Source organism: Heterodontus francisci, chromosome 31 (genome assembly GCF_036365525.1).
Source record: "Heterodontus francisci isolate sHetFra1 chromosome 31, sHetFra1.hap1, whole genome shotgun sequence".
Classification (NCBI taxonomy): Eukaryota; Metazoa; Chordata; class Chondrichthyes; order Heterodontiformes; family Heterodontidae; genus Heterodontus; species Heterodontus francisci.
In genome coordinates, this window is record NC_090401.1 from 60691512 (window position 1) to 60713044 (window position 21533).

At 42.9% G+C, this 21533-nt stretch overlaps 1 protein-coding gene across 5 annotated transcripts in view; it reads right to left on the reverse strand.

Annotated features, from left to right (window-relative positions):
• yrk (Yes-related kinase) overlaps positions 1 to 21533 on the reverse strand; it is a 334423-nt gene that overhangs the window by 190482 nt on the left and 122408 nt on the right. Inside the window, exon 3 of one of the 5 annotated variants that reach the window (XM_068011738.1) lies at positions 12385 to 12487. The exons of the other annotated variants lie outside the window; for them this stretch is intronic. The gene's annotated coding sequence lies outside the window, so the exon portion shown is untranslated. The remainder of the gene's footprint in view (positions 1 to 12384; positions 12488 to 21533) is intronic. 5 annotated transcript variants of the gene reach the window in all.

The following is a 21533-nucleotide window of genomic DNA, read 5'->3' on the forward strand; positions in this document are numbered from 1 at the left end:
TCTTCCTTTTGATATACCTATAAAAGCTCTTACAATTTGTTTTTATATTACTGGCTAGTTTACTCTCATTCGATTTTTTTCTTTTTTTATCAACGTTTTGGTGGCCCTTTGCTGGTTTCTAAAACACTCCCAATCCTCAGACAGAAAAGGAATGAAACTGGACGGAGCGCTCGGCATCGACTCAGGCACTGGAAACGATAAGGGCAAACCTAGCTTTGTCGAACCTGAAAAGCCCTCCTTACTAACATCTGGGGGCTTGTGCCAAAATTGGGAGATCTGTCACACAGACTAGTCAAGCAACAGCCTGACATAGTCACACTCACGGAATCATACCTTGCAGACAATGTCCCAGACACCACCATCACTATCCCAGGGTGTGTCCTGTCCTAGCGGCATGACAGACCCAAAAGAGGTGGCAGCACAGTGGTATATAGTTGGGATGGAGTTGCCCTTGGAGTCCTCAACATTGACTCCAGACCTCATGAAGTTTCATGGCATCAAGTCAAACATGGGCAAGGAAATCTCCTGCTAATTACCACCCCCTCAGCTGATGAATCAATGCTTCTCCATGTTGAACACCAATTGGAAGAAGCACTGAGGGTAGCAGGGGCAGAAAGTGTACTCTGGGTGGGGGACTTCAATGTTCGTCACCAAGAGTGGCTCAGTAGCACCACTACTGACCGAGCTAGCCAAGTCCTAAAGGACATAACTGCCAGCCTGGGTCTGTGGCAGGTGGTGATGGCACCAAGAAGAGGGAAAAACCTACTTGAACTTGTCCTCACCAATCTACCTGTCACAGATGCATCCGCCCATGATAGTATTGGTAGGAGTGACCACCGCACAGTCCTTGTGGAGACGAAGTCCTTTCTTCACACTGAGGGTTCCCACCATCGTGTTGTGTGGCACTACCACCAAGCTAAATGAGATAGATTTCAAACAAATCCAGCAGCTCAATACTGGGCATCCATGAGGGCACTGCGGGCCATCAACAGCAGCAGAATTGTATTCCACCACAATCTGTAACCTCATGGCCTGGCATATTCCCCAATCTACTATAACCATCAAGGAGTCCCTAGGGTGGTGTCCTAGGCCCAACCATCTTCAGCTGCTTCATCAATGACCTTCCCTCCATCATAAGGTCAGAAGTGGGGATGTTCTCTGATGATTGCACAATGTTCAGCACCATTCATGATAAAGGCCTGCTCGAGTATGAAACTGAAGCCCGACCCAGGCCCAACCCAGCCACATCCAACCTGAACCCGACCCAGGGCCAACCCAGCCACATCCAACCTGAACCCGACCCGGGCCTGAGTCCTTTGATTTTTAATAAAGTTAATTATATCAAACATACCTTGTCCAAATGTCGTGATCCTCTGTTCCAGCAACAGGCTATTCCTGCAGAATCATGCAGAAGTTCCCTCCCTGGGGCTGGGAGAAGGCAGCTCACCACCACCTTCTCAAGGGCAATTAGGGATGGGCAATAAATGCTGTCATAGCCAGCGATGCCCACATCCCCCGAACGCATATAAAAAACTTGCTGCTCTTTTTTGGAACACTGTAGCCTCTTCTTTTTATCTAATACTATCCTTAACTTCCTGAGTCAGCCACGGATGGGTCTTTTTGGCTGAGTTTTTGTCTTTCAAAGGAATGTATTTTTGTTGAACATTTTGAGTTGCTTCTTTAAAGGTTTCCCACAGCTCATTTACTGCCATACCTTTTAGTCTATTTACCTAATTTACCTTAGCCAGCTCTCCCCTCATACCTATGTAATTGGCTTTGGTTAAGTTTAAGATTCTTGTTTATGATTAGAGTATGAAACTTTCAAAGTTAACATGGAATTCAATGGGAATATGATCACTATTTCCCAGTGGATCTTTTACTATGCCATTACTAATTAACCCTGCTTTGTTACACAATACTAGATCTAAGATAGCTTTATCCCTAGTCAGTTCCACAACGTATTGCTCCAAGAAACTATCCCGAAAACACTCTACAAACTCATCTTCTCGACCACTCCTGCCAATTTGATGTCCCAATCTATATGAAGATTAAATTCCCCCACAATTATTACCTTGCCTTTGTTACAAGCTCCAATAATTTCTTGTTTAATGCTCTGTCCAGCAGTATAACCACTGTTAGGGGGTCTATAAACTACTCCCAGCAGTGTTTTCTGATTCTTGCTATTCCAAATTTCCACCCATATTGATTCTACTTCATATTCGTCTGAGGTCACATCCTTTCTCACTAATGTCCTTACGTCATCCCTCTTCCTTTGCCATTCTGTCTGTCTTTCCGCAATGTTGTGTACCCTGGAATATTTATTTCCCAACCTTGATCAAGTTGTAACCATAGCTGGAGTTTTTTGTTGGGTGGGAGGCCCTGCCCACTGGCCGAAAAGTCAGGGGCGAGCCTGCCTCCTCTGGGCCTGGGGATCCAGGCCAGGATATTCACTCCCCAGGCCCTTAATTGGTCTTAGGCGGGACTTCCACCTCCTTGAAGCAAGAAGCCAATCAGCGGGCCAGCAGCTCTTAGTCCCAGCAGCGCCAACGGGACTGGCGCAAGCAAGGTGAAGGGCGGCCTGGAAGACAGGTATGTTTTTAGGGCCTTGCCGGGGACAATCGGCCAGACCCCAGCAAGGCTGGGGGGGGGGGGAGGGGGTCGGTTAGGAGGAGCAGGGGGAGTGTTGTGTGGTGGAGGTGGTTGGGGCTTCGGGGGAAGTCCTCCATGGGGCACAGGTTGCCCAATCAGGACGGCCCCCCCTCTCAGCTCGCAAGAAGGCAGCCTGATTTTACCAGGCCAGGTTCTTGAGGCCTTAGCAGTCCAACCACCGGGGGTAAAATACCTGCGACAGCGGGAGGAGGTCTTTCAGGCACTTCCAGGGCCTGGATTGGCCTGGGGTGGGCGGGCCATTTCCCGCCACCGCCATCCCACATAAAATTGCAGCGGGGGCAAGAGGGGATTCCCCACCTCGGCACCCTCCCACCCACCCACCACTAGCCCATACATTTGGGGGCCATTAAATTCTGGCCCATATCTCTGTAATGGCAATAGATCTAAACCATTTACCTGAAGTGTTTTTTATAAAGGTGAGTTAAGGAGAACATTTTTTATGCAGCAGATTAAATCATAACTTTCAAAAGAGAATTGGATAAATATTTGAATGGGAAAAATTTGAAGGGCTATAGGGTAATAGCAGGGGAGTGAGACGAATTGATAGTTCTTTCAAAGGTCCACAATGAACACAACGAACCAAATGGCATCAATGCTATAAAATCTATAATTCGAAGACAATATATGTATAGTGTACCAATGGAAACTGTTTTCCCAAAGACTGCAAACAATAAGCAACATTCCAGCTTGTCTCAGTAATTGATAAACACCTCACATCTATTGTGTTGGGAAGTCTCTGGTCTGGGTGCAGAACAGAAGCAGGCCTTCCTCTTGTCTGTGAACAGAGAGCGATTTAAAAATCGAGCCAGAGTCACAGGCAGTCAGATCCAGCAAAGCATGAGTTTTTAAGTCAAGTTTTTAAAGAGGAGGTTGCAGGGACTTTTGATGAGAGGATGGTTAGAAATACAGGAGAGCGTTTAGAAGTCATTGGTTAAGTCAAGAACATCCACTGATGTGGAAGGGCATGGCATGTTCTTTATTTTGTACTACTACATGAAGATAGGTTGCACTGATTCAGCGAGTCCAATTATCTGTGAAATAAAGCAGTTTATAAAGCCTCATCTCACCAAGTGTTTGCTCAATCTGCCTTTAAAAATATTAAGGAAACAGCCGTGCAAAAGCCAAGTGTATCTGGTTCAGATCACAAAGAGGTTCTGCTGTTATATTCCATGGGCATGGCTACCATACAAGTCATTACAAAACGGATCAACTCCCATAAAGTGACCGCCCAATGCCATTGAATTTAAGAAGGTGTCTACAGCCTACTTGAGATTTTAATACAATAAAAAATTGCAATGGGAATATCAGCAGATACTGTTTTCAAAATGTCACAGAAAACTAACAAAGGATCCAAGTTGATCAAAAGTAAAATACTGCAGATGCTGGAAATCTGAAATAAAAATAGAAAATGCTGGAAATACTCAGTAGGTCTGGCAGCATCTGTGGAGAGAGAAACAGAGTTAACAGGCTTAAATTTTTATGAGCCCGCCACCATTGGCGGCGGTGCGCTCCGATATCGCCGGTCTTCTCGCTGAGCCCTCGCAATATTTCGCACGGGGCCTCATTTAAATGGAGGGGGAGGAGCAGCTGCCCCCAATGACATAGAGGGGGCGGCCGCTGAATCCCCAGCAATGGTGTGCAATGCCACCGCGCAGGCACCATTTTTAAAGGGCTTCAAGCTCTTCAGGTACAATCAAATTTTTTAAAGGTCCCGGCGCCCAGAAATGACACATAAAGTTTCAGTGCTACTTTCAATCCCCTTTCCAACGCACCCCCCACCCCCACTGAGTTATCAATTAATAAAATAACCCATCCCCCGGAAAACCAATCTGTAAAATTACGAACTTTCACCGCCCAACTTCAGCATCTTTGACACTCAACCCCTTCCAACCATCCCCACACACCCAGTCGGAGCGGTTTTCCTTGCTCTCCCCCACCACCTGAACTTTTCACTCCTCCCCCTCCCTCCCCACCAGTGTCACACCTCGGAACTACGAACAATTTTCTGAAGGCACAGGAGTTGCTGCCAGCAGACAGAATATTGGCATGGGACGGCCACCGGGGACAAGGTAAGTTAATTTGCATTTATTTAACTTCATTTTAACATTTTAATGAAGGTCCCGCCACTGAGCGGCGGTGGGGGATGGGGGGGGGGTCCGCACCGAGGCCTCACCGCTGCCGGTAAAATGCAGCAGGACCTTCTCGGTGGCGGGGTCGTGGCAGGCCGCTCCCAGAAGAATTTTCCAGGCCCCCCCCCCAGCCCGCCATGACCCCCGACACCAGAAACCTCATAAAATTCAGCCCAATGTTTCAGAACGATAACCTGATGAAAGGTCATCGACCTGAAATTGGGCTGGATTTTACAAAAAGGAGGGTGGTTCCGCTGCCGGGGAAGAAAGCGGATCCCGAGCCCAAGTGCGCAGATGGTGGGACACCGGGGGTGGGATTTTACTGGCGGCAGCCAATTAAGTGGCTGCTGCTGGGCCTGCCGTTCAGTTAAGGACGGTGGACGGCCTCTCAGAGCTGCCGAACCAAACAGAGGGCCGGCAGTCTTGGTCGCGCCATCAATAGAGCTGCTGAGGCTGCCGGGAGAAGAAGAGGGTGCCTCAAAGGGCAGGTAGACTTTTTTGAATGTGCCGGGGCCAGGCAAGGAGGGCGCGGTGATCGGTGGTGTCAGCCCTCCAGCGGGGGCATCAGAGCCACAGGGTTGGCCATAACCGCCAGGGAGCCTTTCCATGGGCCATCGAGTAGCCATAAAGTAAGGCGCCCCCAGCCCACAACCCCCGGGAACTGGCAGGCTGCCTTGATATATCTGGTGGTCTCCACACACAGCAGTAAAGTACTGGCGGGGAGGGAAATGGCCACTAATTGGCCATTAATTGACCACCTGCCATTGGCAATATCCTATGGCGGCGGGCGGTTAGATGTCGGGTTTCCCTCCCGACGCCTTCTGCCACCATTTTATGAAGCCTCCTGCTCCCTGCCTGTCTCCAGTGGGCTGGTAAAATTCAGCCCAATAACTGTTTCTCTCTCCACAGGTGCTGCCTGACCTGCTGAGTGTTTCCAGCATTTTCTTTTTTTAATCCAAGTTTATCTCTTCGCTATTAATAACAGACCTAGCAACTAAGATTCTGATGAAAGGGCACACAGACCTGAAACGTTAACTCTGATTCCCTCTCCACAGATGTATTTCCAGCATTTTCTGGGGTTTTTTTCAGATTTCCAGAAATTTTAGTATTTTGCTTTTGTAACATGTATTAAAAAAGTTGGGTACTAATTTGAAATTCTATATGGTGGGGTGCTGCCCTGTACAGGTTTTATCATTTTTAAATGTAACTTCACATTGATAGAATGGCACCAATTTCACAAATCTAAGCTGAGAAAAGCAGAGTTTTAGTCATTGCCTGTAACACTGGCTACAGAACTCGAGTGTGTTTTTCATTGAATCAAGAAAATAGAAACATTTCTGATGCACGAAAAATATTAAATTACAAATCCCAATCATTTAGTTGCTAAATGCACCATCTTGTGTAGATCTAAGCCATATAGATCAGAAAGGTCCCATCTTTGGTCCTTAGATTGTAATCACTGAACTTAGCCAGGGGGCTTTCGGCTCCCCTTGGTTACAGAGAGTTAAAACAAATAACAGTTCCTGCTTTTCTTAATTATCCAGTAGCTCCTCCTGTGAAGTGCACATGTGAAATGTTGGGTAGGAAAACGATTCATCAAATCCCTCCTGAGGAACATTCCGGCAGTAATTACTATCTGGATTTCACTAGAATGGTCACCTCAGCAAAAGTATAAGACGACATTGGAGCTTTCTCCTTTCCTTGCCCCTCCTAAGAGTTGTTGACTCTTGCTGTGTGCAAATAAAGTCATTTGTTACATTGCATCCTAGCATAGCAACAGGCCATTCGTTCCAACTGCTTCGTGCCAGTGTTTATGCTCCACACAAGCCTCTTCCTACCCTATTCATCTCACCCCATCAGCACACCCTTTCATTCCTTTCTCCCTCACATGTTTATCTAGCTTCCCCTGCAATGAATCTATGCTCTACATGTCAACCACTCCTCGTGGTAGCAAATTCCACATTCTAACTGCTCTTTGCGTATAAAGAAATTTCTCCTGAATTCCCTATTGGATTTACTACTGCCTATCTTATAGTGTCTGGTTTTGGACTCCCCCATAAGTGGAAACATTTTCTCTACATCTAGTCTATCAAACTCTTTCATTAGCTTAAAGACCTCTATAAGGTCACCCTTCAGCGTCCCCTCTTCTAGAAAAAAGAGCCCCACCCTGTTCAGCCTTTCCAGATCGTCTTAGTTCTGGGATCATCCTTGTGAATCTTTTTTGCATCTTCTCCAGTGCCTCTATATCCTTGTTATAATTTGGAGATGAGGAAAGTGCACAGTACTGCAAGTGGCCTAACCAAAGTTCATTTGTACTAAAGTAAATCAAGTCCTTAAACATTATCACAATCACAGATGACAGTGCAGGAATTTCGATTTACTTCCACTTTTTGGTTTTATCTATTTTGCTTATAATGCTCAGACATCAGTTAGTTTAATGTAAAAGCAATGAACATTTCTAAGGCAGAATGAAAATTGTTGCATTAGTTTAAACAACAATGAATTTAAAGGAGCATTGGGATTTGAATAAATCCCTTATTGTTCCTTTTGTATGGCCTAAGGACATTAATGAAACTTGGCTGAAACAAAACATTTCAATAAAGCTGATGTACAAACTAACTGTATCTGATTCCCTTGACATTATAAGCAGAAATATTTTACAATGCAATACGACCTTAATCTGATTAGTCAGATTACGAATGGAAACACTTGGTGGTGCAGACAATATTGTCAAAGATTCCAACACCATTCTCAGTGAATGCAGCCCAGGTTTTACCACCATAACTACAATTTATAGCGCATTTAATTCAAAAACTATTCCAAAGCACTTCACAAGTGGAGATTGATGGGGAAAATAGATGCCAAGCCAAGCACAGAGATTAGGAGGAGTGGCCAAATGTTTGGTTCAAAGAATAGCTTTTGAAAAGATTTGTAAAGAATGGGAGGGGTTTGGGGAGGGTGCTACAGAGGGTGGTACTGAGGCAGCTGGAAGCTCTGCCACCTTTGGTGGGGCAAAGCGAAGGGGAATGTGCGAAATGTCAGAGTAAGAGAGCTAAAGAGTGCAGAGGGGATTTAAGGTCAAGCAACGTTGCAGAGATCAGGTTGGGCATGGAAGGATTGGAAGACGAGGACGAAGTGTCAAAATGTAATTACTGAGGGACAGGGAGCCAATGTAAGTCAGTGAAGATGGGGCAATGTGTCAGCAGGATTTAATATGTCACAGGCAGTTACATTTTGGATAATGTGCAGTTTGATCTGGAACTCATCATGATACAATGAGGGCTTTACGACTTCAAAAGGCAATCAGGACTCTTCTTCATTCCAATGTACAGTCAAATGTACCATTCTAACAAGCTTTGGATTCCTATATTGTTATGCTTAAATACACCTTATTTTGTCAGGAAATACACTTAACTGTAGTTGGCCACACCTTGTAAATGGCTATTCCATATTCTTCAGTGCCAGTTAATAATAGAACTCTAGGAGCATACAATGCACAATGCAGAATTCTGGTAAAAGGCTAACAAGGGTGAGAAAGGGAAAGCCAGAGAATACATAGGAACTTGCAGGAAGAGCAAATTCCATATTATATATATAAATAATACATATAATTATATAAATAAGAACTGTTTTTGTACAATATTTCACCACAAATATGTCCTTGTGGAAATAGGAACATGGACCCACCCAATACAATTTCCACATCATAAACGATGTAAGCAAAGTGTCAAGGAAGGGCACAGGAAATGTAAAATTAAATATGTCTGATTAAATCGCGGGGCTACAGTCCTCCACTGAATCAAATAACAATGGATTTGGTTTGTAACAGCATGGGAGCTCATTTGAAATAAAATGGATTGTCCTTGTTAACAATAACTCATATTTGATATTAACTTTTATTTCAAGCTAATAGAATAGTATGCTATTTTGAAGTTCCTTGAAAGTCGCTGAGGTGCAATAAGTCTACAATGTGGATAGGAATTAGGTGCATGGCTGTAGTTTAGAACATGATACATTAACCATTTCAGGGCTATAACAGCCCTTCTGCACCAATATATAAATGAGCCATGAGTAAAATTATGAGAATAAAATGCTTTTACAGGACTTGCAAACTTAACTGATGTTTGAAGACAGTGTCCATAGACCTGTTTATATTTACAGTTCAAATTCACAAATGTACAGCCCATGAACTTGAAATTTAGCAATCAATTTTATATATTTATGATGGACTATCATCTTATTGCCAGACTTGGATAAGTAATTGAGAATTTAGAAAATTCATCTAAGTACGCCATAGTAATCTGATCTATCACTCTCATCTAGGTTTGCAATGCAAAATTATACATAATTACAAATATAAGTTGTTTATTGAAGCCAAACTACTGTCTGAAGTCAAGCCAAAGAAGTAAGATTCAGTAATTGACCCTTTCCTGTTACAGAAACATTTTTTGCTGATTATCTCACCAAACATTTCATAAAAGACAGTTGTGCAATATAGGATTTTCTGCAATACATTATTACAAAATAGGTGATAGGCACATAATGATTCCTTTCAATGCTGAGATTTACAGCTTGAAGACTAGTGAAATAAAAGAACCCTGCCCATCTGGGAATCAATTAGATACCAGTTTGATCATTTTCAAATAACCATTCCCTGCCTTGGTCAAGCCTCCAGTGCTATCACCCCTTGACTGAATCTTTCAGCTGTTGTACAAGTTAGAAAAATAATTTAAAATGCCCAAAAAACTTTAATCTGCAAGATTTTATCATTTAAGACTCAAGCTTATCAGACACAAAATTCAAATTGCTTAACATTTTCTTTAACGGCTTCCAGCCTGATGGCACCTTTGAAATGTCAGGGATAAACTTTACCATTACTAGGTTATTTATGAAGTTCAATGCCCAGCTGACATGAAGCAGATTTACTGTAGACAAAGGTTTATGGCAGTTCCTGAAAACGTTCTGTCCCAAGAGACTGAGGAACTCAGTCTGCATCACTACTGAAACCCATTTAATTTTCATGAAAGCGTCCCCATCTCAATACAAGATATACAAGAATTGTTTCTCAATAATACTTCATCCTCCCATTACCTGGCTTCATTACAACCTTAGCCTGGTGGTGCAATATTGTAACATCTCCTCTGCTGATCATTTTCTGTAAAAGTCATACAGCAAAGTATTGCAATTATACTGCTGACACTTATTGGTGCTGAAAGACTATATGTACAGTCTCTTGAAAGTTCCAAAAAAGGTTAAACTGTGCAGTATGTGTGATAGATATTGCTTTCATGCTTTCACTGTCACTTGAACTCCTCAAGCAATTATTTAGCGGTGAAGGGGGCAATTTTATCCTGGTGGCAGGGGTCTCGACCTCCGGAGAAACCGACGCCGAGATCTCAGTGTCGCCTCTTCTGCAGAAGGCCTGACAAATCTACTGCCAATCGGGCACTTAAGTGGACAGCGGCGGGCCTTTCAAAGGATCAAAGGACCCCGTCGCCGGATGTCCCACAGTTGCAGAGCTGCTGGCCAATCAGAGGCTGGCAGCTGCACCTACCAGAGGCTGAGGAGTATCCCAGGAGCCAGGCCTCAGGTAGGTTAGGGCGGGAGGGGGTCACCAGCAAGGACGGGAGGGTGGACCTCAGCGAGCACCCCCCCTTCCCGATGCCGGGTCCCTCGTTCAGGCACTGTGCATTTTATTGAGGGACCCTCCCCCCCTGCCTGTGCATTTTATTGAGGGACCCTCCCCTCCCCACCCCCACTCCACCCCAGGGCCAGGAAACAGACTGCACAGTTTTCCATGCTGTGCTTCCCATGTAGCGACAGAGCTGCCCACTGCACGGCTTATTGCATCAGCGGCTGGAAGAGGTCCTTAATTGGGGATTCATTTCCCAGATATGGGCCTGAATTGGTGGCAGGGCGGGAAGGCCTGTGACCGGACTAAATTTTGGCGGAGGCGGGATGGTGGTGGGAACACCACCCCACCCCCCCCCCCACCCCCGTCACCATCCCACCCAATTCTATGCTCTCCCCGCCTCCAAACCCACCACAAGGAGAGCATAAAACATCCCCCCTAAGAGTGGGTGCCTGGTTTTCATTTGAATCGTCTCGACGATGTGACTATGGGACAATCCTGTTTCCAGAAGTACAAGCAGAATTTACTTATTTTGAAAAGAACCACTTACCAATGTTAGTGACTACGGTACACCATGAGTTTCAAATTCTCCTTAAAAGGCATAACTATGTTCACGTGAAAGAAATACTTATATCTTATGTTTCAGATATGTCCCAAAGTGTTTCATATACAATAAATTACATTCACCAGAGCTTTCATCGTTGGTGGAGGTGTGAAGCGGACCGTATTGAATCTGCCACACAGCTGCAGTCAATGGAAACGGAATTTGGGCAGGGAGTATAATGGGTGGCCGATCCAAGATAGCCTGTGCTATGCCCCTGCCAAAGTTGAATGTTCCACGCATTGACTTCCGAAATGTAGGCAAACACCAAAGACATCTTGCACTCCACTCTTCATGAACCTGCAAACCAAATCACCGCTTAATCTGCTTTTGGTGGTGCTGATTAAGGAAAGGATCCCAGCTGGGACAGAAGAAAAACTTACTGCTCAGAAAAGTGCTAACAGATCTTTAATGCCAAGGCCTCACTCTAACTTTCATCCAAAGGATGGCATTTCCACCAATGCAGCATTCCCTCAGCACTGCACTGAACTGTCAGCCTAGATTAAGTACTTACATCCTGCTGTATGGCTTGAATCCACAACCTTTTAACTTAGAGATGAGCCTGCTATTAACTGAAGCAAGCTGGCTTTAGAGAGGGTTCAGAAAAGATTAATGTGAATGATTCCAGGGATGAGAAACTTCAGTTACATAGATAGATTGGAGCAGCTGGGGCTGTTCCTCTTAGAGAAGGTTGAGAGGAGATTTGATAGAGGGGTTCAAAATAATGAGGGGCCTATTCAGAGTAGATAGAGAGAAACTGTTCCCATTGGTGGAAGAATCAAGCACCAGAGAACACCGAAATAAGGTGAATAGCAAAAGAACCAGCAGCGACATGAGGAAAAGCTTTTTTAAGCAGCGAGTGGTTTGGACCTGGAACGCACCGCCTGAGAGTGTAGTGGAAGTCGATTCAATCGGAGCTTTCAAAAGGGAATTGGATAAGCAGCTAAAGAGAAAAAAAAATTCAGGGCTACGGGGAAAAGGCGGGGGAGTGGGACTAGCTGAGTTGCTCTTACCGAGAGCCGGCATGACATGATGGGCTGAATGGCCTCCTTCTGTGCTGTAGCCATTCTATGATTCCATATCCATGGACTTCAGTATGTCAATGATGCCCACATATGCCCATGAAGGAGACATTTGTTTATTGGCAGCATTACAGATTTCAGTCTACATCACAGAGCTCACCAAATTCTACCAGAAATCAGTTCAGGTTGAGATTAGATTGAAATTGATGTACTTGAAAACAATAATCATTCAAGATGAGAGTCCACAAATAATGAGCTGAGCAGATTGAGTTCTGTAATGCTGGTGGTGAATAACTACCTGCTTCATAGAGGTCAATGGAGCAGATGTACCTGAATGTCTTTGTGATAACCAAGTAGTTGGATGGAATGAAGCCATTTTCATTGCAATTCACGTTTTAAAGAAAATATGTAGCTGACTTTTCCAGCAGCAGACCTGTAGATAAATAGATGTAGATGTATAGATATAGATATGCATATATACACTATACATACATATGGTTATCATAGTATATATGTCCAAGGTATCATTACAGGGGAATGCTGATATTGCAAGTAAGGAGTTATTGAGTGACTGACAGCATCAGATCAATATCCGAGAACAGAAACAATGATGACCTCGGTCAAGTCAGTGTAGCTGTTTTATGATGAGGTTTATGACTCAAGTCTGCCAAACGACCTTTATTCGGTCTGGAATACATCTACTGAAAGATGCGGATGGTAATACAGAAATTCTAACGCTGTGAAAGATTTCCTTTGTGTGTTGTGTAAGAAATGGTTTTACAATTCCATTACAAAGTGCATAGAGGATATCTTCCCTCAGTGTTGTTAATTTAATTGGCTATAAAAATGAAATGCACTCTGTATTAAACATGCTACTTCCAGATAATAACATTTCCATTAAATCGAATGCATCATATATGACAGTTTGGCCATGAAATTGGGTATGTGCAGGCACATAAAACAAGTGGAATCACACTTACTGACCATTGTACAACACGTGTTATGAGTACTTCATTTATTTTGTTAAATTTTGAGGATTTGTGGTTTAAAACTGAAAAAAGATTCCATAGATGCTGGAATTTGTGTTTTTTAAAATGAAGTCAGCAGAAGGTCTTTTGGACATGGCTTATAAACAAGTTACTGGTTGGAATTCCTGTGATGGAAGAAGAGCTCAATGTTATGCCGAGCACGAAATTCATTGAGGTCGAGGCATAAGGGGATAAAACTGAGTCCTTTGCTGCATACAGAACGTTCAGCATCAGAGAGGGGAAGATCAGAGGATATCGTTACTGGTACGCACCTGTTTTTGGATAAATACCCAGCAGTGGCCTTTTTTGACTTGGGTAAGATGTTTACAGAGAAGCGACAGGTCATGATTTATAGGGGTAAGGAGGCTTGACTCCTGAGATGTGGTTGAAAAGGAGTAAAAGAATCCTGAAAAGGAGTAAAAGAATCAACCTGCCAAGGATAAACCCCAACTGAGCCTGTTTCAGCTCTTTGAAAAGCCTGCCAGTTTTTCCATCTTTTTTGAGAAGCTCTCAGAAATGAGCATAAGAAATAGAGAAAATGTTGCTGCATTTTTTTGAAAGTCTACCCAAACTGATCTTCAATGTCGGCAGACAAGCACTGTTCTAGGAAGATCCCAGTGACAGCCGTCTGCGGGTATTTGGGACGCCAAAGCAAAACAAAGGACATCTGACATCTTTTCATATCTTTTCTTTTTTCTTCAAGAATGAGCAAGTATTTAGCCAAAGTATTCTTTTTTGTCTTTTTTTTTGTAATAGAGCTCTAAAGAGTAAATCTATTTTTTCGGTTAACTGGTGTGTGTGTGTGAGGGGTAAGGCAAAAAGGGAACTTTTATATTTCAATCTGTGTGTTAATGCTTTGCTTCATTACTGGTTATGTCTTGTTTTCTAATAAACTGATAATATTGTTGTTTATTAAAGAAATCTGGTTGGCGTATTTTATTCTGGGATAAAAGTAGTTTATGATTGACCTTACTGGTAACTGGGGAAAAATGTAAACCTATGTTGTGACCTGTGGAGAAGTGGAACCACAAAAAAGTGCACTCCTCCCACCTTGGTCATAACACAAGGCTGAAATTTAGTTCTACTGAAGTCAATGGAACTTTTTACAATTTATCATAAAATTAACTCATGTATTCTCTGCCTCTGTTTATAAAAGCAAACATGCTATTCGACAAATTTTGGCTTTATCTATCTACATTTGTACTTTAATTATGTTAGTTGTATACCCCCACCTCAACATCTTTCAGCAGCTTTCCATTGAATGTATAAAACCATTCCTTGTATTCCTTCCCAAATTGCACACCTCATACTTGTCCACATTAAATTGTATCTGAAACCTGTCTGCCCATCCTGCTAACATGTCAACATCCTCCTGAAGTCCTCCTCACTGATGGCCAAAGCCCCTACTTTTGTGCCAACAGCAGATTTCAGTACGTATTCACTATGCTCAAGTCCAAATCATCTCTATCCAATCAAGGAATGAAGTGCTCCCAGCACTGTTTCTGAGTACACTACTCCAATCCAAGCAGCACCCATTATGTATTTGTTTTCTGTCTATCAACCAACTCGTTATCCATGATGCTACATTTTCTCTTGTACCATAACCCTGAATTTTTGTAACAAGCCTCCTGTGAGAGGTGTCATTTTAAGCTAACCTGCCAGGATCGGATCATCTGTCAAACAGTTGGATGATCCCGTCCCGTCAGCTTCCCGCTGACCCCTTTCTCAACCATCTTCAAAAATCTACATGCACTCTATTCCCTTTATTAGTACACTCCATCACTTCTCCAAAAAAACTCTGCTAAATCTGTCAAGCATGACATGCCTTTAACAAAACCTTTCCAGCTGTTTCACAATATTCCCAGGAATCTCGAAATGCTCACTAATGTGATCTCTTTTGCTCCTGGTGTCAAAGCCATCAAGCAACAGTGACATGAGGCACAGGAAAAGCCAAAATTAGCCTGGACAGCTGCTGGCAGCACACACTGGGATTTAGCGAAAAAATAAATGTTATACGTCAGTTATTCTCCCCATCTCCACTGGCCCTCCAAAACTCCTTACCCTGCCCATAGGTTTTTCGTGCCACTAATTCATGTGATTTTGACCTTGGCATTTATTCAGGAAAATTCATCATTGTAGGATATTTTTAAATTAATTCAATTAACTTCATCGCTATGGGTTTCTTTTGAATCAAGGGGCTAGACTGACACCGTTTCATATATCAGATATCAGGAGGTGTTTTTAAAACTACTCTAATTCTTGGATTTGCAGGGAAACTGGAATAAAACTCTTCAGGTTCCTTCTATTGAGTATCCACTGCACAAGTGCAACTGGCAATGTCGCCTGAAATTGACATGCAATTGCACTCAGTTATTGAAATTCAAAATAGTTGCTCCTTCCAGCAGAAGATGATTAGAACTCACACTGGAGGCTGTCAGTCAATTATAAGGGTGTGGATTAGACACAGGTTAAAAACAGACCTGAAACCCATCTCTAAGATGCTTTAACTGGATAATTAATATGCTGATAGGAGAGTTCAAACTATTCAGAGTATTCCCTGATGCAAATAAATAAGTGAAGATGGGCAAGAGAGGGGAATAGACAACAAGGGACTCTACACAGTCCTCCATACAATTTTATTTCATGAGCTCCATAACTGCAATCAAACTGACTGTAAGACAAGCATACTGCAGATACTTCTCAAAACTGTTTTTTTTTATGGTTTTCTCTTGCTTTCCCACTCCCAACTGGAAGATATTTTCTATCACAAAACAGTTTTGACCCTTCGTGCAATCATTTAACAGTCATGACTATCAACGCATCCTATTACCTGGCATAATCCTCCTGGAAGGGGGTATATTTTACAACAGCCTGTTTCAGACCTGCACCCTCCTGATTGATTGGCAACTCTCCAATATAAACTGGAGCAGCTGCCTTTCGGAAGACGTGTCAGACAAAAATAGAGAGATTTCTGTCTTTGATTTTATACAGCAAGGGCATCTCAATTGAAAATGGCATCTGCTAGCTGTAACTACAGGACGGCTTCTGCGAATTCTGCGTTAGTCTGTGGCTAATCCATGTGCCTGATTGCAATTGAAATAACCTTCCTCACTTTTAGATTCAGTCAATAGAATGTAACCTTGTCATTTTAATTTGTGAATGCTTGGGCAATTTGGATTGTTTTTGAATTGAGATAATTTGAAGGTAGATTTCAAAATCTAAGTTAACTGATGGAAAAAATGGTAGCTAGTTCTCAAACCACCTGAGCAAACAAAGCTCCGTCGTAAATTATGGTTGAAAGTTGTCATTGTTGACACAGGGTAAAACATCATTGTCACTTTGACATTCAGTGCAATCAAACAATGCACTGCAGCAACTCGCCAATGCTTCATTGTCAGCACCGTCTAAACCCTCAACCCACAAGAACACAAGAAATAGGAGAAGGAGTAGACCATATGGCCCACGGAGCCTGCTCCGCCATTCAATATGATCATGGCTGATCTGAGGTTTCAGCTCCAATTTCCGGCCTGTTTGGCAAATCCCTTGATTCCTTGAGAGACCAAAAATATGTCTATCTCAGCCTTAAACTTATCCTTACTACCTAGAAGGACAAGGGTGCATGGAAACACCATCACCTCCAAGTTTCTCTCCAAATCACAGACCATCCTGACTTGGAAATATATTGCAGGTCCTTCATCATCGCTGCAACAAAATCCTGGAACGCCCTTTCTCACAGCACTGTGGGTGCACCTACACCACTCAGACTGCAGCAGTTCAAAAAGGCAATTCACCACCACCTTCTCCAGGGCAATTAGAGATGGGTAATAAATGCTGGCCTTGCCAGTGATGCCCACATCCCATGAATGAATAAATTAAAAAACTTGAATAATATTATCTTCAAATAAATTGCTGAAATTTCAGAGGGTAAAGTGTCCTTAAAGCATAATGTTACAATCAGGTGAAAAAGAGGTCCAGGGTTCCCTTTCAGCCTTCACCTGGTCTTACTGTAACAGTGTTTTATTTTTAAACACACTGTGTTTTAGCTCCCCCTTGGTGAACCCTTGTTCACCACTTTCCAATTATAAGGCCAAAAAACCAGCACAAACAGGCTTTCTTAGGTTAAAAGAAGAAAAGTTGAAATTTATTAAACTTAAACTCTAATTTGTTTAACGCCTACACTCCGTGCCCCATGCTAGCATGTATATGCGATACTGACATGTAAATAGAGAAAGAAAAGAACAGAAGAAAAATAAAGTGGAAAGGTTTGAGACAATATCTGAAGAGTTGTTGTTACGGTTCTTCAAGCTCACTGTACAGTCCTTGATTGTAGGTAGATCCTGCTTTTCATTGGGGCCCAGTATTCTTTTTAAACCTTGTTTGCTGTAGGAGACTTTTCTCTCTTGGGGTTCTTGTGTCTTCAGTGGATTCAGAGGCTTGTGAGAAAGAGATGGGAGCAGACAGGAGAGAGATCTTCTCAGTCCAGAAGCAAACAGCTTTCTCCCCAAACTCTTTGTACAAATTCAAAAAACCCAGGTTGCCCAGCAAGTTAGACATGTGACTAGCTGGTTTGACCATGTCCGTTTGTGTATTTGGCCATCTTAGCAGTCAACCTGGAATGCGAGCTCCCCCACCTTCAACATCTGGTGATCAAAAATCTATTGTGGGTTGAATGTCAGGGAATGGCTGCTTTGTCCTTCCCAACACCGTCTGTAAATATGCAAATGTATTTTCCAGCCACGGCTGATCTGTTTAACAAGCCCTTCCCTCACTTCAGTAACAGTTTCAAATCAATGTTCATGACAAAATTAATGTGCCTCATTCTTGGCAGGTGGAGCCTAGCATGACAATAAGGACCTTAGTACAAGTAGGTGGTCAAGTGTAGTGAACTTCATATGGAAGAGACATCCATTTCAAGTGACCATCAGCTCAACGCACTTGTTCAAAGGAACTAAGAGAATAATCGCCCTTTCAAAATGATCCCTGTCATTTATAAGGCAAATTAAAATTGTGCTGTCTGACTTTCTGCCTGTATTTATGTTTCTATGAATCATTTTACTTGTAAATAAATCTGGTCAATAAATTACTGGTCTAGAATTTTGTAAAATTCTTCATCTTCTAGATTGACAGGAGGTGTTGTAGACATGCTACATGCTCCCCAGTAAACATCCTACCATAATTGGGGCAAATTATTTGACCCATGTTATGCAGTGAATAAATGTGCAGGTTTGAGTTTGTAAGAGAGATGGGGAGAATTCTATTCTTCAATCCTGTGTGAAGCCCACCCCCTCTAGTCTGCTTACAGAAACTGTTGTGACTCCGCTTTCATAAGAAAAAGGCATTGGAAAGAATCCAAAGTGCAACAATGACAAGGTTTTAATCACTCTCTCTACACTACACACATAAATGGACATTCTCAGCATGCAGATCTTGCTGACTCACAAACTCGTGATCCATCCTGAGATTCTCTTGATTAATACAATTCAATAGCACACCATGGAGGCAATTATTCCCTCTATTTTAAAATTTACTATTAACTCTCTCCCCAATGCCACATATCATTTCTGGAGGGATTTGTTAACTGTGAGAAGGTATACTGCAGGAAAAATGTTTGTCCCTCTGTCTTCTTTTCTGACCCCCAGCCCCAGTCTTAATGCCCAAAATTAGGAATTTATAATGAAGTAAGTGACGAGACAGTGTGTTTTTGGTCGTGTCGATTGAGGGACAAGTATTGGCCAGGACACTGAGAGAACTTCTTTGTCGTTCTTTAATAAATGCCACGGGATCTTTTACATGCGTAAAAAGAGCTGCCGCAATTCCAGGCGCGGTGGCTCATTTAAATAGCCAGGGCAGGCCGCGCCCCCCCCCCACACTTGGAGGGGGCATGTTGTCCATACACAGCAATGGGGTCAGTTGTCTGTGCGCAGGCACTAACTCCATTTTTAAATGGCTATCAGCCCTACCGGGATGTTTACATTTTTAAAGTGAAATTGAATTATAAATAAATAAATACATTTCTTTTGCCCCTCTCCCACCCCCCCCATATCAATTAAATTAATTATTTGCCCTTCTCCCCCCCCCAAAACACTTATCTTCACAATCTGACCCCCCCCCCCCCCACAAGACTGCACAAGCTTTAAACTATAAACCTTCCCACCATCCCCTACGCCCATGACATTAATTTGACTCCATCTCACCGCCCCTGCACTGATAATCTTACCTCCTCCCCCCTCCCCACCAGCATTGTACCTCGTTTCCCTGGACGGGGATCCAAAGGCACAGCAGTGCCAACTGCTGGGGTAAAGATCACGGCGGGACTTCAGGAGATGATGGGATAGTCATTAATGCAGGTATTTTAATGTATTTAAATATTGAAATTGCAGTCCTATCACCGAGTGGCGGGGGTACAGCCATGAGCCTCGCTGCCGCCGGTAATATCAGGCTAGGCCCTGCCGGCGGCAAAGTCCGTAGCGGACCTCATCCGGGGCCATCTTCAGGCCACCCCTCCCAAAACGGATGCGATGTCGAGGGCTCTATAGGATCCAGCCCATTATCCCCAACAGTGCAGACACAGTACTGCACTGAAGTATCAGCCTAGATTGAGTGCACAAATCTCTGGAGTGGGCTTTGACACTCTGATGCAATAACTGTGAACCAAGTCTGACACCTACTCTGGGGCAAATATGTACACATGAAACCACTAAATAAAAATTAAATTGTGCACTGACCTCACTCAAGTTCAGGAGAATGGTTTGAAAATGCAGATAAGTTACAGAAAAAGTAGCACATAGTTATTAACAACACTATGTGTAGTTACAACATGCCAAGCATACAGCGAGCTGGGGGAGAGGGAAGACATAGTCATGGAGGCTGCGTAGGATTCATTATTCCTACAGTACTGATATGGGCAGAATGCTACAACTTAATGTACATGTCTAATCTGAGTTATGTATTGTGGCAACATCAAACAACATGACTTCATTCCTAATTCCAATGAATTTCAATTAATCCCTTATTAACCTCATTCTCTAGTCACAGTTTAGGTCTGGTTCTGGAGAGAAACCCTTTACTTAACTCTGCAGTGCTGAAACACACTGACAATTTATAGAAGCAGCTTGCCTCAGTCCCTCACGGATCAAAAAAGCTTTTGTGAATTGACGCAGCTTTGTGGATGTTTCTACACCCCAAGGACTGCAGCAGTTCAAGAAGGTAGCTCACCACTACCTTCTCAAGGGCAATTAGGGAAGGGCAACAATTGCTGGCCTGGCCAGCGGTGCCCACATCCCAGGAACAAATAAAAAAAAGATCCTGACAGCATTAACTATCCAGTTTTGCTGGCCGCTTTTTCCTCAGAAGCAGGTGCGTTTGCTCTTGGAAAAGGACACTGGGGATAGCAAGTGGATCACTTAGGAGGCCACCACATAAGGCAATTATGACTGTTCCTCCACATGAGGACAAAGGCAGTCTCTTTCATATAGAGCCAACAAGATCTTCATCATCTTCCAAAGTCATTTCCCAAAGGTTGTGCCGGTTCTGGATTAAGTTCATTTCAACTTATATATTTTAAATTGGATAAACAACTGGAATACTATCTAACACATCATTCCAAGAAAGAGGCAATGGAAACACACATCAGTTCTATCAGCTTCCAAAAAGAGAAAAGATGGGTTTATATTTCAAACTGACATCCATTCTCAGGACTCTCATACGCTGATGGACCTGCTGCCAAATTTCAGTATTCTCTGTTTTAATTTCCAATTTTCAGCATTTGCAGTTAGCCTTGCAACTGAAGTAAAATAACAGTTAAATCCAGGTCATAATCCAGTGATTATATAAGGCACAAAATAAAATGAGCTTATAAATGTGGCAAATGGTACAAGCTGCCAGAAAGAGAGTAAAGATGGCCACTTCAAAACATCAATTGTTCACAATGTTTTGATTATTTTGGCTACTGACTACATAATAATCAGTATGACTACAATCTAATGAGCTAATTCGTGTTGATATTTAATCATCTTATTGCAATTCATTGCAGTCATTCCATATAGCTTTGACTTCAAGCTTTAAAAAAACAGCCATGCTGTTTTATACAAGATTTGGTATGAATGGTTCCAGTTCTCCGTCAGGGTTTGAAGGATATGACTGAGACAATAAGCTGGTGGTTATAGATCTAGTCTAGTAACCCAGAGGTCATGAGTTCAAATTCTACCATGAAAATGAAATCTAGCGAAGTTGGGAGCTAGCACCAGAGAAGGACCATGAAAGCTGCCAGATTCAACTGGCTCATTAATGCCCTTCAGGGGAGGGAAACTATCACCGTACTTGGTCTGGCTAACGTGACTTCAGTCCACAGTACACTGTCAACTCTTTCTGTCCTCAGTGCAAGCAGGGACAGGTAATAAATACCGCATTGCAGTGTTACCTGCATCCTAAAAGCCAATATAAAAGTATAGA